An 18,516-nucleotide genomic window follows, 5' to 3' on the forward strand; every position below is an offset into this window, starting at 1 on the left:
CTTCTTTTGGAAATCCCAACAAACCTGAAGAGGGAGTTTCTTGTGGAATTCAGAAGAGGTGGTGATAGCAACAACCAGGTACAACTAATGCACTGCAGGTGTTAAAAATCTACCATGCCCTACTTATGTATTGATTTGAAATCAATATAATTGATTTAGTCAGCTCTCTGACCCAGTGAATTCAAGGCAATCAAAGTAGCAAATGCAGATAGCTACACGAATGTGATCATTCTTATTTAAATAAGCTACACTGGAAAATAAAAATAGCAGCAACTATAAAAATGAAAATAACGATAGCTAATATTTGCTGAGACTCTGTCTCAGTTGCTCCCTCTGGATTATATGTTGCATTTAATCCTTACAATACCCCCTCTGAGATAGTATTATCTGTCAAAACTCATGCTACTACCTTTTTCTGTTTGAATAAGCATTCTAAAGCACTCTATTGGTAATCTTTTCCAAGGCATTAAGCATATTCTGCCTTGATTTCTGAGTTACGTGCTTGCTTATCTCTTCTTCCTGATTATAAACACCTTGACAGCAGGAAGCATAACAGCAAAATAACAGTGCTTGCTATTTAAGTGAGAATCAACAAATATTTACTGGATTGAACTGAATTAATTTGCATTGAAATGTAGATTACAAATGTGCAGGAAAAATCCAAGTTACATGGGAGTTAATTAGCAAGTCACTGCTCAAACTCCAGGTGTTTATATCAATTACTAGAACATGGATATAGTTTTAAATTTAAGCCAATTTGCTCTTTCTACATTTCTATTCCACCATAATTTGAAAGTTTGTCAATATCATCAACTATTGCTATCCTGTTAAAGGACAGGATGACGTTAAAGGACAGGATGACTAGAAATCTGAGACTATCAGGGTATGAAATGAGGAGCAGACCCCAAAGCATATAATTCCATGTAGCCAGATATTGCTATGCAAGATTTTTGATGCAGTAATTAATGCAAATATCACAGGTCATGGGAAAAATTTATTATACTGAATTCATTAAAATGTTACTCTAACAAGCATTTTTGATGTTCTCTTTCTTATTTTTACTTTCATTTTGTAGGTATTGTCCTGGATCATAGTTTTTAATGACTTTGTGTCATAAAATATAGTTTGCTTTGGACTGCATTGAAAAGGTGGATGACTAATTTGTTGGCAGAGGAACATACACAAGGAATAAACGTAACTTTCTTAGGAACTTAACTGAAGCATACTGCTGCTCAATGCTGCATATGCTGTACCCACAAGTCATTCTAGTCATTTTCTGTCACATACGGCAACAATCTTCTGAAAAGATATTTACTACTACTTTTTTCTTATATAGTTTTAGATAAAGAGACCTGCATAGGAAGTGTTGATATTGTTATCCTAAGGTCAATAATTACATCATTTTTGGAGCTAATGTTGGAATTATGAACTTTTATTTTGTACATAACTACAGGTCATAGAACAATTTACAGGAGTGTGAAACTTCTTGTAGCTACTTATATAATCTGTTTCCATTTTCTATTACCAACTATTTCTAATTTGGGAGAAAAATTATTCAGAAAATTACTACTTAACTGGAAAATCTTTTTTTTTTTTTTTTTTTTTTTCTGGCAGAGATACCTGAGGTTTTATTTTGGACAAAAAAAAAAAGCAACTAAATTGTTTTGCAGCTGGAGAAATGGACAAGGGGGGTCCCCAGGCAGTAAACTCCCTGGCAGATGAGCTGCGGGCTAGGGCTGAGCCTCCGGTGGGTCCCCCGTTCCCTGTGCTACTCTGCACAACGGCCTCCCTCCCAGGCTCTGGGGCAGCCGCAGGAGGAGTAGGCTGGGAGGGGCTTCCGCACCTGTCACTTGGGCAGGACGTCAGGACATCAGAGGACTCAGACACCAGCTTCCCACCGCCTGTCTCAATCTGCTTCACAACCACGCCCCTCGTGGAGCCGGTGCGGCTGAAGGAGCTGGAGCCCAGGCGGTAGCTGCGTCTGGGAGTTGTGAGGCTCCCATAGGCGGAGCTCAGTCCTCTTGCATTGCCGCTGGTGGTCTTCCTATGGATGAATACTCATGTTCTGCATCCCAGACTCCAGCCGGCTCTCCTCGCCCTCCAGCAGCTTCCTATAGGTAGTAATCTCAATGTCCAGGGCCAGCTTGACGTTCATCACCTCCTGGTACTCACACAGCTGCCGCGCTACGTCCTACTTGGCCTGCTGCGGGGCAGCCTCCAGCTCGGACAGCTTGCGGTTGGCATCCTTAACGGACAGCTCCCCACGCTGCTCGGCATCTGCGATGGCGGCCTCCAGGGAAACTTCCGGCCTTTGAGGCCCTCAATCTCAGCCTGAAGCCAGCTGATATTCCGGTTCATCTCAGAGATCCGAGTCTGTGCGCTGCAGGTCATCCCCATGCTTCCCAGACAGCGTCTGCAGCTACTCATACTTGATCTGGTACATGCTGTCAGCCTCAGCCTGGCTGCGGTTGGCCATCTCCTCGTACTGCGCCTTTACCTCAGCGATGATGCTGTCCATGTCCAGGGAGTGGCTGTTGTCCACGGACAGCACCACAGATGTGTCTAAGATCTGGGACTGCAGCTCCCGGATCTCCTCTTCATATAGCTGCCTAAGGAGGTTGATCTCGTCAGTCAGCCCTTCCACACGAGACTCCAGCTCTACCTTGTTCATGTAAGCTTCATCCACATCCTTCTTGATGAGGACAAATTCATTCTCCATCTCTGTCCGCTTATTGATCTCATCCTCGTACTTGTTCTTGAAGTCCTCCACCAGCCCCTGCATGTTGCCAAGCTCCGCTTCCAGCTTCAGCTTCTCGTGGCCCAGAGTCTCCAACTGCCACCTAAAGTTGTTGATGTAGCTCTGGAACATGTTGTCCATGTTGCTCTGAGCCGTCTTCTGCCGCTGCAGGTGGCTCCACTTGGTCTCCAGCATCTTGTTCTGCTGCTCCAGGAACCGTAACTTGTCTATGAAGGAGGCAAATTTGTTGAGAGTCTTAATCTGCTCCTTCTCCTGGGTGCGCACGGCCGGGATGTTGGGATCCACCTCCAGGTTAAGGGGACTCAGCAGGCTCTGGTTGAACGTGACGGCTCTGGTTGAACGTGACGGCGGTGATGCCTCCCATGCTGCTGGCCCCACCATAGCCTCCACCCAGGCCACCCAGGAAGCTGCTGCTGCTGCCCACTCAAGAGAAGCTCAAGGAGTTGATGTGGGCACTGGGCCCACTTGTGTAGGAGCAGCTGCTGAAGTCCCGGGGGCCAGAGGTGGACACCTTGTAGGACTTCTGGGTCACCCTGGTGGACAAGGTGGAAGCAGGAGTGGAGGCAGGCGGGTGGGCTAAACCAGACGGCGATCCCAGAAGGAGCAGAGAGGCTGCTTCTTGGTGGAAAATCGTTTTATACTTTAGGATTTGTATTCCAAAATATCAGTAGTTTTCAAAAATGTTAACTATGACCCATGATAAGAGGTAATATTACAGCGTGGCCAATACAAAAACAAACATATATAAAACATGAATCAAAAGCTTTATTACATAGTACCTATCCTTGCTATGCACCACTGATTTTGACATTTTTTGTTAAATACTATTTTATTTCATGTTTTAAAAATGCTTATCATAACACTAAATTAATTTCACAACCATTAATAATCACAACCTTCAAATTTTTTTAAATGTCATGAACATTAGAACGATTATATAAATTAGAAGTGAGCTATTCTTAAATATATCCTTTTCTCTAGAAATTCCCTACAGATTTCCAAAAACTGCCCCTTAGCACCTCAGCTAAACGATTAGATTTGTGGTTATAGACATGAATACTTCGCCTGTAAAGGTGATATAAGTACTTCATCTTTCGGGTGTGTGATATGTTAGTTTTCATTCAGAGCTGTAGACCCAGACAACTGTTAGGTATGGGCACAAATACTGATATTTTTTCCTCCACAGAGATGAGAGTTCTTGAGAAAAATGGTGAAGTGCAAGATAGAAATAAAAACGAAGACTATGAGATGCAGCTGAATAAAGATAAAAGTAATAATTAATCTCTCCTTTCCCAGTCCGAGCAAATGGGATTATCTGGCCAGGTCAGTACCTATCTTGACAGAGAAAAGTGAAATTCTTTCTCAGACACCTGCTTGCAATTTCAAAGTAGAAATTAACAAACAACAAAATCACCGAACGAAACTATAAAGGAGAAATACTTTTATTCATTTTCTTAAAATTTTTACCTATAAATTCAGAGGATAATAAATTATTTAAACTGTTTAAATTATTAATTGCTCCCATGTTGCTGACACTGTGTAAAGAAAGATTAATTGTAATATTTGTTGAATTAAATTTATTAATAATATATGTCAAACTTATTAAATAATATTTTTTAATGAATGAATAAAAATCTTCTAAGTCAAAGATTTACAAGAAATGTTTAATATTACTTGGTCTTCTAAAGTAAGGTTATATTTGAAAATATGTAAAGTCCAGTTTCTCTAGTGTATTTGTTTTTTAGTTCATTCATATTTACCATCTGCAGTTATTAAATTATTCAAACAATTTATTCATTCCAATGTCTTCTTGCTTCTATTTCATTCAACTCCTAATCACCAGATGAGACAGTATTCTGGAAAACCAATATTTATTTCATTATTCTTCTACCTCATATATCCAGTGCCGTCTAGTTTATATCCAACGCCCTAAAATTAGAAATAAAGGTTTCCCTAACCTAGATCTAGCCAATCTATCTCACCTAATTCCTTGCTTCACTGTATGTTCAACACTGTGGACAAATGGAAGCCAATGATAATCCCGAAAGACACACCCACGAACACCATAAATCCAAATGTTGAACTCACAAAAGTTAAAAATCCTGACACCATAACTCTGCAAAAAGTAATTTTAAAAATATCTAAGGCCGGGCGCAGTGGCTCATGCCTGCAGTCCCAGCACTTTGGGAGTCCGAGGCAGGTGGATCACAAGGTCAGGAGATCGAGACCATCCTGGCTAACACGGTGAAACCCCATCTCTACTAAAAATACGAAAAATTAGCTGGGCGTGGTGGCGGGCGCCTACAGTCCCAGCTACTCGGAAGGCTGAGGCAGGAGAATGGCATGAACCTAGGAGGCGGAGCTTGCAGTGAGCCCAGATGGCACCACTGCACTCCGGCCTGGGGGACAGAGCGAGACTCTGTCTCAAAAAAAAAAAAAAAAAAAAAAAAAAAAAAAAAAAAAAAAAATTTAAAAGATATTTACATTTTTAAAAGGAGATTTATTTGAGAAACATACAAAAACACAGCAGAACACTTCATAAGCCACTTTACCCAATAACATAAGCAATAATAACACAGATTTCAAGTATGAACATTCAGGTATACTGATAGTCACACTGATATAACAGTTATGAGCAGATGAACTATATTCATAAAAAAAATAGGTCAAAAGCGAAATGTATGAATACCTACCACTATGGTTGTTAATAGTGTGTTTTAGGACTGCTGTCCTAAATACTGTGAGGGACGAACTAAGTCTTTTGACATGATTGATCGAAAACCAGAATGGGTCACCACTGTACCAATCACCCAAAGAGCCAAGATCTCAAAAAATTTTATCTTTCACAAATGCAGATATACAAAAATTGTCTTCATTTACTGAGGAAGTTCCAGTGTGTTTACATACATGCTCCAATGCTTGCACTCGAAGTCAATGTTGTGATAATGCACTTTCATGGAATCATATTTATAAAAAATGCATAAAACAAATTAGAAATTTCTAGAAGTCTCTACATGATTTATACTTCCAGTATTGGAAATGATGCAAAGATAAAATACCTATCACAGAGAACTGCAAAAGAAAAAAAATGCTGAGAATGTAAAATACTGGGAAAAAAACTGAAAAAAAGAAAAAAACTCCAGAAAACTAAAAAGAAAATTTAGCATTTGAAAAATATGTATTACAAGGATAGATTATGGGCAATTGCACAGAGATCGTTCATAAGAGCTGGCTGACTTTCACAACATTAACAATATTTTCAACCCTAGCATCACAATGAGTAGCTGATTTGTTTTCTTTCAGGACATGGCTTTTCTCAGACAAAATGTTCACCTTCACTTTCTGCATGGTGCTGCTCTTTTTGAAATGCTTCTATGATTTGATATACACAGACATGAAGATTTTCTATTACATTTTCCCATCTTCTGTGCCATGCTTCTGTGTTGTTTTGCATACACAGAAATCTATTCCACATGCACTTATATACAGACCACAAATTTGGCAGAAACAATACTGGTGATCAAACAGCAACACCATTGCTTAAGTGTCTTCTTATCCTACCATCATATAATTATTTATGCATCAGTAAGCAACTTCATGAGCTTCTTCAGGCAGCTTCAATTCATTAGAAGCTCCTGGAATATCATCAGCTGAAGGAAATGCCAACGCAGGCAATGACGCATTTTTAAACTGAAGTTCTCATTGTTGCTGTAACATGTGGCCAATCCTCTCATCTGAATTTTCTGCCAAATGCATTGGCTGAATGGAAAAAAGCAAACTTTATTGGTAACACCTTGAAATTCACTTTTAAAGCCTTGATTGCACCTAGTTCTAAATCTGTCATTATAGCTTGGGGATTCAAGTGAAATTCATTTTCTTCTTCAAAAAGACAGTAACAAGGTAACTATTCTGCCTAACAATGCAACTATCCTGTGATTGTGATTTTCAGGATTTCAGACTTTAGCAATTTTAGGCTTTAGGAATATTGATCATTAGGAAATTTGATCTTTTGGGATCTTATGGCACTCAGGATTGTGTCTTTCAAGATTATGACCCAAACTTGAACAAATCTGTCCCTTTGAATATAGATGTATCTGTGTTTCTGCCTTAAGCAATATACATCCTTCTTTCAAGAAAGGCTTCTCATTGTTTCAGCACCCAGCCAAATCCCACCCTATACTTAAGGAGCAATTCAAGTCTTACCCAAACTCTCTTCAGGTCTTTCCTGTGAGTAAAAATGGGGTTCATATTTCTGCATACCGTATTATTCTATAACTTAGTGACTTTAAAAAAAACTATTAATCACACTTATTAGTATTTCTCTTTGTTTCTTGTATTAGGAATTTGGAAGAGGGTTGTCTGAGCAGTTCTGGCTCAATATCTTATGAGGCTGCAGTCAGATGTGGGTCAGGACACAGTCATCTGAAGACTATGTGTGAAAGATACGCTTACTCACATGGATGGCAAGTGTGGGCTTTTGGTGGGAGGTCTGTTACCCTCCCTGTGGGCCTTTCCATAGGATGGCTTGGTTTTCCTTAAGACATGAAGTTTAGTTTCTCCCACAATCAAAAAAAAAAAAAAAACAAGGTGGAAGCTGCAACGCCTTTTATGTCCTAACCTCAGATATCATACACCATCACTTCCACAGTATTCTACTGGTCACATGGGTCAGCACTAATTAATGTATATGGGCTCTACCCAAGGATGTGAATATCAGAAGCCAAGGACTGCTGGGAGGCCTTTGGGAGGCCAGATACCACAGTTGTAATTGTAATAAATGGACTCTCTAGGGCCTGCTTCTACCCACTATTTGAAATAACTGGAGTCCCTCAAAGTTTCCCTTTATTATTTCTAAAAGTATCTCATATGGACTGAAGCACAGAGGTCTCTCAGATACCACGCAATCACTGCCATTTTTTTCTCTCTTTTGGCTTCAGGCTTATAAAATCCCATGAAGGCCCCTTTCTTCAATATCTGGCACAAATCCTGATCATTGTGACTGAATACGCGCTACGCACATGCCCCACTGGGCCAAATCCTCTCTGCTGGGCCAAACAAGATGCGGTGCCCAAAGCTGCGAACCTTGGGCAGCCTCCCGTATGCTTGATGCCATCAGGTGGCAGGCACGCTCTGTTGTCTGTTCTCTGCACATGTAAGGGAGAATGAATCCCAGGGAGTCAGCCCATGTGGCGCAGTACATTATATGGTTATGGAGCTCCCAGTGATTTCAGAACTTTTGATAAGAGAGCCCTTTCATGTGTTACCTCAGTTTTCCTAGCACTTGACCTAAGTCGTTTCAGGCTGAAGGATGAGCTGAGTGATAGGCATTATTCTATATTAAAAACAGCTCTTTACTTCCAGTACCTATCGTGTTACTGGGCATAGCAATGTGCCAAATTTCTTTCTCCCTTGTAATAGTTATTTCCCAAGAGGTTTGCTTTCTCATAAAAATCTGTCTCTATGAGTCCTAAAGTGCATTCAATTTAGGTTCAACTGGGACTCCAACTACACTCCTCCTGCTAATATCCTTAAAAGGCCTCTAGTCCCAGAAATGGAAAATCTTTTTTATTGGGATAAACAGAATCTTTTCCTAGGCTTGACTCTGAGGGATGCTGTTACCTACACAATAAATAGCCAAGAGCCACCTGCGTAAAGACTTTCCAGAAGCTCTGGCAGAAGTAGTATAATCAACGTTGATTTAACAACTCTTGTGAAAAGTTAATTTAGAATAGCTTTATCCATTCCCTCACAGTATCACTTAAGCAAGCAAAGAGACTAGTGATATAGTTCATAGGTTTTGAAGAAAAACAGGCTGAAATTAAAAGCCCAGTTTGTCCACATAGCAGCAAAATACACTTGTAAGTTACTAAGTCTAATTTTCCTCATCTGATATCATATGGTTATCATAAGAATTACCTAAGACTGTTCAAGTCTGTGTTTAAAAATAAATGATAGGAACATTCACTATTATCATTAGCATCCTAATAATTACTGATACTATCCCATAACAAGGCTTCTCAACATTCTGTAAAACCCTTTTGTAGCTTAGGGGCTAATAGTGGACTGAGGTCCAGCCTGTAGCTGATCTTCCAGGCCATACCATCAACAGTACCCTCTTTGTCTCCAGAGTCAAATTTTAATTTTGGATCTTCAGGACACAAGCAAGAGGGAGATTGAATCTCAGCTTACCTCCAGTCTTTATTATGGGAACTGGAATAGACAAAACTCTATTGTTAATATCAAATTTGAAATCAATTTGAAGCAATTTGAAAGGCAAGATCATGGAGTTTCTGACTACATTCCCTGCTCTGCACTTTCCTTCTTGGTGGTTGTCTTCCTCCCCCTGCCTTTCCTCAGGATTCATCAATCAAAATCTCCCTGGAACTAGGCTTCTCAAAGTACAGTCCCTACAGTACTTGTCACTTCAAGAAGGAAAGCATAATAGTTGAAATTAAGATTCCCAGGACCCACCTTTCTCTTTCTCTCTCTCTCTCTCTCTCTATGTATATATATATACACACACAAAAAAACACACGTGTGTGTATATATATAAAACATGCACATAAATATATATATATAATATATGTGTGTGTGTGTGTGTGTGTGTGTGTGTGTGTTTTTCTCAACAGACTTCTAAGGTGATTGATGTGCAGGGAGCTTGGATCCAAACTTTGAGTAGCACCACCCTACTGCACAAATAATTTGGGAGCCATGGAATCAAACCATCATTAATTAAGCCTCATGTTTAAAAGACCAGAAAAGCTAGGCTTGACATGGCTTACCAAGTAAAACTGGACTTTTAAATTACTAAAATTTTGCTTTTGCTGTGGTCATGTGCCACAAGAAAAAATGGTATTAATGAAACAGTAATGAAATGGTTGTTCCAACTCACAGTTCTATATGTTTATTACACAGAATATTAGGGAAGAACTTAATAATCAGCCACTAGTTTGGGTCACCTGAAAGTTACTTCTAGGATAGTGCCTTGAAATGCTGGATAACTTGGTAGCTGTTCCAATGATTAGTGCTTCCCCATCTTGGGTTTTGCCCATCTTTATGCTATAAATGACTTTCTATTTCTCCTCCTCTATCAATTTGTATTAAGTACGGGAATCATACTTTCTTTCCTATTATCCTAGCCACCATTAAAAGTTTTACTATAGCAACCATTTGCTTAGAGTGAACCTCATCTCACCTACTATTTCTATTACTGTCAATAAAAAAGCTTTTTTTCCACCATTACAAGCATGAATGTCCTACAGTCTGATATATCTTTAAAAATGGAATCCATATGGTTGTGGGGCCTTTTCCTTGGTTTAAAACACCTATGTACCCATCACCAAGAATTCCCCCACAATTGTAAGACATTCTTTGCCTTGATAGAGCAGATGTTATTCCCTATGGATCCTGTAGGCTTCAATCAACACACTTTTCTTTCTATTTTCCATCCCTACCTCCTTTTACATAATGCCTTGGTGGAAAGTTCCAGCTAGAGTCAAAACGTTCTTTGCCTAATGCTGGCAGGGACCCTCTGGTCTCCAGGGAAGACCATCACTTTTCCCTTGGAAACTAAACAGTCTTTTCTACTAGCTGCAACAATATTTCTAACCCAGTTTTCTATTGCTATGCCCAGGCTTGGGGATATATAAATAATCTGTGGCAGTACACATTTTCTCTATGCTCATGCTATCATCTGTTTAATACAAGGCAGTTAGTTCTAATCTTTGGGTAGCAATTAGTCCATGCTATAAATAGATGCTATACTGGAATTACTAATTACCCAGAGAAACCCAAGGAATATAATTTCTGTTTCACAGAGCACACCAGCCTGAGGATTAAGAAAAATCATAACGGCAGTATATTATTTCTCTAATTTGGCTCTGTTTCATGACTGTGGAATTTGCAGGCTTCCTTTTCCTTGGTGCCCATACACAGAAACTTCTGAGCTCTCACATTGCCTCTGCCAGTCCCTCCTTTCCTACTTTGGCTCCGACACACTGTGGTGGCCCAGATGGCTTCTGTCTGTGAAACCCCTTCTAGGCCCCTCTCCATAGGCAGGAAAGGTAGTGCCATTTCACACTTATGTCCTCTGCAGTCCAAGGTACTCCAAGGGAAGCCCCTCTTCCTCATGATAAAGTTACACCTTGGGAGCACAAAGCAGAGCTGCTTTGTGGTCAGTATATCATCTCCCAGAAATTTTGGAATACTTGTCTTTTCTAGAAAACTTTATTTCATTTTTCCCAAAGCAGCTTTCTCCACATTCCTGTTTGTCCAGGCCAAGCAGTCCATTTAAGTAGAGCATCAAGCTGTGTTCACTCTTTTCTAACACTAGGACTTGACTAATGTAACAAATCTTTTTAGGAAGAGTTTATTCCCAGGATGCTTTTAAGTGCCCCCATGCAAATGTATTCTCAGCATGTCCACTTTATCAGTGTCATAGGAATACACAGGTCCAACTTTTAGGGCGAACAGAGTTTTGCCTTACGCTCAGGTCTCCCCTTCCTCCACCTCTGCCTTTGCAGAGTACTCAAAATCCAACATTTGGTTGAAGGTACAGTCTTGAGTAAGGTACTAATTTTTTTATGAGACTTTAAGATGCTCAAGGCTGGTGTATTAGTTATCTATTGCTGCCTCACAAATTACCCCAAAATGTCATGACTGCAAACAACAAGCATTTGTTATCTCGCAGGCTCTGTGAGTCAGGCACCTGTGAGCAGCTTAGCTAGCTGGGTCTGTCTCAGAGCCTCTCATGAGGCTGCAATCAAGGTGTTGGCCAGGGATGCAGTTATCTCCAAAGTAAATTCAGAGACCTTTTTAAAAAAATATTTACAGTGTTATGCCAAATTAGATATTGATTACATATATCATAAAATTAATAAATTAAGCAGATTTTTCTACTTCATAATTCATGTCAAATTTAATAGTCTCTTCACTGATTCTTTGTACTGAGAAAGGGTATTTTCATTTTCCCCCTCATTCTTTTTTTTTTTTTTTTGAGACGGAGTCTCGCTCTGTCACCGAGGCTGGAGTGCAGTGGTGCAATCTCGGCTCACTGCAAGCTCCGCCTCCCGGGTTCACGCCATTCTCCTGCCTCAGCCTCTCCAAGTAGCTGGGACTACAGGCGCCTGCCACCACGCCCGGCTAATTTTTTTGTATTTTTAGTAGAGACGGGGTTTCACCGTGGTCGCGATCTCCTGACCTCGTGATCCGCCCGCCTCGGCCTCCCAAAATGCTGGGATTACATCCCCCTCATTCTTAAGACTAATAAAGGACATTCTGTAATCTTCAGTTTCTTTGGTACCAAGAAGCTCTTATTTATTCCTTATACTTCTCAGCAGCTTTAATTTGGATAAATGTTTTCAGGATTTGTTTTTTTTTTTTTTTTTTTCCAATTGCTTCCAACCTCACGCTCAGGTCATTGCTGACTCTAGACTGAAAACACCAGTTTCTCCTCAAATAAGTCTCCCCGTAAGAGTTGCTCGCAACATGGTAACTGGCTTCCCTCAGAGTAAGGGCTCAAAAAAACAGAGGCAGATAGAGAGAGAGAGACAGATACAGACAGATGGAGAGAGAAACAGAAACAGAGAGACACACAGAGAGAAAGAAAGAGAAGGAAGGAGATGCTCAGAATTCCTATGCCTGGTTACATGGATTTTGTGTATGTGATTTTTTTCCATTGTAATTTGACAATATTTCAGGATAGAGTCATTTTATAGTGTTTATTAGGAAATTCTAATGAGTATTGGGCTCAAGGAGAACTCTTTGGAAATGGCATGTGACAACTACGTGACTATTAATTCATTGAATTCATTGCCATTACACTGAACACAAAATAATAAATACATCCAAAGTAATTGGCTGTTTAAAATCACGTTTGCAAAACAGCCTGTGGTTAAACTGCTTGTTAACTTGGCAGTGGCAAAATAGGACAATTTTATACTGAAGTGGCTTTTATAAAAGGTCTCTGCCAGAACTAAGGACTTTCCTGGAAATGATTTGTAAAAGGCTTTGCATAAAGACATACTGCAAATGAGGCCACCAACTTCATATTTCTATACTCATTCTTTATTGTTGTAAGCTGAATAATACCTGCACCCCCCCCAACCCCAGAAATGTCACATTGTAATCCTTGGAATCTGTAGCCTTATATGGAATACCTACAGTGAAGAGGTGGCCTTACATGGTAAAAGAGGCTGTAGACATGATCAAATTAAGGGTCTTCAGATGGGGAGATTATTCTGGATTATCTGAATAGGCCCAGTGTAATCACAAGGGTCTTTATAAGAGAAAGAGGTGTGGCCAGGCGCAGTGGCTTATGCCTGTAATCCCAGCACTTTGGGAGGCCAAGTCAGGCAGATCGTGAGGTCAGGAGTTCGAGACCAGCCTGACCAACATGATGAAACCCCATCTGTACTAAAAATACAAATATTAGCTGGGCATGGTGGTGTGCACCTGTAACCCCAGCTACTTGGGAAGCTGAGACAGGAGAATAGCTTGAACCCAGGAGGTGGAGGTTGCAGTGAGCTGAGATCGTGCCACTGCACTCCAGCCTGGGCGACAGAGTAAGACTCCGTCTCAAAAAAAAAAAAAAAAAAAAAAAACAAGAAGAGAGAGGTGTCTCAGACTGAGAAAGATGACCAGGTGGTGACACAAGCAGAGGGACAGAAAGAAAGAGATTTGGAGATAATGTACTGCTGACTTTGAAGATGGAGGAAAGGAGCCACAGCCAGGAAATACTATGACGTCCAGAAGCCAGCGAAGGCAAGTAGATGGATTCTCCCCTAGAGCCTCTAGAAGGAACCAGCCTTGCTGACACCCTGACTTTAGTCCAATGAGACTGATTTTGAACTTCTGGCCTCCAAAATGGTAAGAGACTAAATTCATGTTGTTTTAAGCCCCCAGGTAATTTGTAGTAACTCATTACAGCAGTAATAGGAAACTAATATAGTTATAAAAGAAATAGTGATGAGTCTGTCAGCATTTTTAGAAGTATTCCATGATAGGTTAAATGTCTTGAAGCTTTTTTAACAAACATGTAGCCAACCCAGTTCTCCAAATACAGAGAGAGGAATCATTTCCACATCATGAAAGAGCTAGACTAAGAGGACGTTCCTCCCCAAGAAGACCTCTCCCTCTTCCAGGTGGAGCTGGGGCTGGGAGCAGAGCCTGAGCATCAGCTGGGATACAGATCCTCTACCAAGGGACACAGAAGGGGAGAAACCCTGGCAGCAACTGTTCCCTGGGATCCCCATTGGGCAGAGCCCAGGGACTGCAAGCATCATCGTTTCCATAGCAACCCATGGATTTTTTTTTTTTTTTGGAATATTATATGGTGGCTCTATTCCTGCAGAAAATTGGGATTATTCACCCATTTCTACAAAGAGGTATAAATTAAGAAATATGAAACATATCCATGTCTCCCATGGCCCAAGTTATGCACTCCAATCTTTCCCTGAACTTTTCATTACATGCTGAATTGACCATGAAATGAAATTTCAAACAAGGTTCTTAGAGCTCATGCTAGAGTTACTTGTAAGACAAAAGTACTTATTTTACAAAATATGTATACCTCTCCCACAAATATTCCATACAATTTTAGAATCAAAACTAATTAATGAGACAAAGTTTTAACATATTTCTAGCCACTGTGGCTTTGTTTTATTTAGAAGACATTTTACTATAGCATTTACAGAACCACTTGTGCATGGGAGATGAATAGTTGGCAGACCTCCTTCTTACAGAAAAAGAAGTCTTCAAGGGGACTTAGTAAAAATCTCAGAAATGAAATTGTGTGATAGAGCATTGGGGGAATGCCACTAACTGCTGGGGAGTGATGCTGGTAGGCAGAGGGCATTTTCAGCTCATAATTGGGTTTCAATGGCGTGGCTTTGGAGGCTTAACTGAAGAAAAGACCCAGGGCTCAACAGGCAAAAAAAAAAAAAAAAAAGTATAAATGCTAAAAGTAGTGATGTGTACACTGCCTCCAGCTGCCTACCCCTTCTTCTAGCTGACCCCAGAGAGGGGCTCACTGGCAGAGAGGGCTGCTGTGCCTATTCTGTGGCAGGGCAGGAACTCCAAGTGAACACTCCCAGCATGAACACTACTACGTAAACTAAAAAAGATTTCTGTAATTTAATGCTCAACAAGAATCTGGCAGAGCCTTGTCCTAAATCCCACGGCACTCTATTCCTTAGTCTTCAAGGGTAAGGAGAAGCCCCTGGTGACTCCACAACCTCCCATGATCAACCATATTAAGCTCAAGTCTCTGCCAACAGCACCTACCTACAGAAGGACCTGTCCCTATATAAGTGCCCTCATGAGGCTGGACTCAGGGGGCCATAATGCCTGTCCACCAAGAGTTTTCCACATTTTCCCTGGTCCTCAATGTCTCCATACTGGACATCCATGATATCGTCCTCACCTGAAGGATCTACAAGCTAAACTTCTTTGAGCATTGCTGTCAACACTGCCTGCAACTATGAAGGAATGCCATCCCCAGTTCTTCTCTTCTTTGACCAGCCCGCTGCAGGGCAGATGCCCCGCCTCCCAGAGGGTATGTTCACACACTCCCCCTGCATCTGGAGAGTAATCACATGATAGACCTAATAGTGATACAGAATTTTGGGGGTTTTTTGTTGTTTTTTTTTTTTTTTGACCAGATTCAAGGACCTCTGAAGACACATAGCTCTACCCTCTGCAGACACAACTGGAAAGGGGTCTCAGGCCCTCTGTCACTTCAACTCTTCAAAATCTAGAGAGCTTTCATCTATACAAAATAGCCACAGCCCAATGAGATAACCAAGGGAGAGTCCCCATGTTCCCCATGAGTCCCAGCACCTGAGCCTACTGAGCCCGGGGATACATAAAACACCTATATCGAATAAAACAGTTCAGACTTCCAAAACCATCAAAATAAAGAAGACACTCTTACGGATTTTTCCCACATAGTTTGAGTAGATTTTCATATAGTTTTCATGCAACCTCCAGGTAACTTTAATTGAATGAAATACTATCTTACCTCCTGGTCCATGGCCACATCTAAAACTTAAATGACATTTTAACAGATTGGATTGATTTTACCTCCCTCAAATCTCTTGTTCAGGCCACTCACTCACTCAAGCTATACTGAGACATGTATATTCAGGACCATGAAAATCGAATTTCTGCCTTGCAGTGTTAGCGTAGAGATTTACATGCTTGTGGACAAGTTACTAACAGTTCTGAATGTGAAAACACCAAACAATCAAGGATGTCCAGTGGTTCTTGGATTTGCATTAAGTGACCACCTTAAGTGCTCAATTTATCATGCAACTCACAGGTTCTTCTGAAAGGAGAGATTTATTATATATCTACTCAAAGACAAAATATTTGACTAATTGGAATCCCTGTCTGCCTGATTTTATTCTACTCTGATCCAATCCAGGACACACAAGATGAAACTGTTTGCCCCAACATCAGAGTGGAGGCCATTGTATCTCCTCACTGGTGGAGGTAAACATTGGGCCTGCATCTTCAAGATATTGGTCTCAGACCTAGACAACTGCCTTATGAGAAAGAAAGAGTTTCTGGTCATTAGAGCTGCCTTTGAGACATTAAAGTTAGATGGTCTTTCATGGTGGCACAATCTTATCACTGCAGCCTTGAGTACCGAGGCAAGGGCAGACACATTGAGTCCACTGCTGGGTAAGATGGGAGTAATTTTTTAATACTTCTACTCTCAAATTATTTATGGGTCAGAATGCATAAACCATCATGGAAAAGCAAAGTTTCACAAGAGACAAAACAGAGTGGAAGAGGTTGCCCTACATTCCCCATTTTCTCAATATAATATCCATGGAATATTATGGCTGCTTGCCCTCCTGGCCAAGGACAGAGATGAAAGCACAAGGGCTAATAAAACTTCTTGCTGTCACTGCTTGTTCCCTGGTGATATGGTTTAGCTGTGTCCCCACCCAAATCTCATCTTGAATTGTAGCTTCCATGATTCCCAAGTGTTGTGGGAGGGACCTGATGGGAGGTAATTGAATCATGGGGGCAGGTCTTTCCCATGCTGTTCCTGTGATAGTGAATAAGTCTCACGAGATCTAATGGTTTTATAAAGGGGAGTTTCCCTGCACAAGCTCTCTCTTGCCTGCTGCCATGTAAGACACATGCCTTTCATCTTCTACCATGACTGTGAGACCTCCTCAGTCATGTGGAACTGTAGTCCATTAAACCTCTTTTTTTCTTTATAAATTACCCAGTCTCAGGTATGTATTTATTAGCAGCATGAGACCAGACTAATATAACAGGATTTGTGCAGAGGATTTGCCTCTCCTCCATGACTTGCTGCCATCTGGGTGGTGGTGGGCCACTCACCAACATGCTGCCCCTTATCCCACACCTTGCCTCCTTCTGATCTAGCCACCACTACACTCTTCACCAAGGAAGTCTCCTTCTTCTGTGTGCCATCCAGACACCTGGGCTATTACTATGACTCCCAGTTTAAAAACTACTATGAAAAGCATTGCTTGAATTATTTAGCTTTTGTATTCTTCTGGTCTGCTAACTTTTAGATACAAATCTACAGCCAGATGCAGAAAGTTAACCCAAACACGTGGCAGAAAGAGCATCCACTCAAACAAACCCCATGGTCAGAAAAAAAAAGTAAACTATGTGGCTAGAAAAGCAATTATTGCAGGACTGGCTACATCATTTATGGGTCCAGTGTAAACTAACAGTGTGGGGGCCCTGGTTCAAAAACTATAAGAATGTCAAGGTGGTGACAGCAGAGCATTAAACCGAACATGGGGTCCTTTTAAGCACACGGCCCTGTGCAACTACACAGGCTGCACACACAGGAAACAGCACTGATTATGGGAAATCATTTCCCACTTCCCAAATTAGGAGTTTTCACCAAGAATCCACCAGAACATGAGATGCCTTTCTTCTCAACAATCCACAAGAAGCCTTGGTACACTCCAACTGGAGAAGAGAGCCTATAGATGATGGAACTAGCGTCTGTTATTCCACTGAGACTGACCCAATGTGGCTACACCTGGGCTGTTACATTTTTTAAAAGATCCTGATCTGGGAGGAAGTTCTAGACACCTCCCTTCTATTCTCACCTTGCTTGTGCTTGTTCTAGTCTTTCTTTGTAGTTTCCACCTTCCTGTCTCCATAACTCAGCTTTGATATCTGATTCTGGCGCCTCAAGCTTGGTAATCATCCAGATGCCCCCTTCTGACTTCTCAGACTCTAGTTTCAGCTCTGGCTGGTTTCAGCTTTCCTAGCTCCTCAGGTTTTGATATCCCATATCTCACATGAGACACCCTCTCTTTCTGTTTCCTCCCTAGCTCTTTGTAATCTCACTGGCCAGACTAGCCTTCTTTCCCCTATTACACAGGGAAGGGAAAAACTATGATCAGAAGGTAGTATATGTAACCATGACCTAGTAGTTACTTTCTTTAAAAAATAGTCACTAAAAAACCTTTACATGAATCAGGGAATACATTGGTATTCCCTGGCCTCTCTTCTCCTTTCTATGGCCTTTTCCCTAAGTGTCACGTACTTTCTATAAATTAATGACCCCCATCTCTGACTTCATCCCAAATTTCAAACCCCTACATGAGTTCTTAATGACTATTTTTTAAGAAAGTAACTACTAGGTCATGGTTACATATGCTACCTTCTGATTGTAGTTTCTTTCTTTACTTACCTGTTAACCTCCTTCTTGAAATGCTGTCTTTTAACTTTACAATTGTACTCTCCTCTTCTTC

General features: G+C 40.9%; 1 pseudogene; it reads right to left on the reverse strand.

Moving 5' to 3' along the window:
* Positions 1-766: 766 nt before the first annotated feature.
* Positions 767-3,849, reverse strand: LOC129492675 (keratin, type II cytoskeletal 8-like; annotated as a pseudogene).
* Between the last annotated feature and the right edge of the window lie 14,667 nt (positions 3,850-18,516).

This window comes from Symphalangus syndactylus, chromosome 11 (assembly GCF_028878055.3).
Source record: "Symphalangus syndactylus isolate Jambi chromosome 11, NHGRI_mSymSyn1-v2.1_pri, whole genome shotgun sequence".
In the NCBI taxonomy this organism is placed as follows: domain Eukaryota; kingdom Metazoa; phylum Chordata; class Mammalia; order Primates; family Hylobatidae; genus Symphalangus; species Symphalangus syndactylus.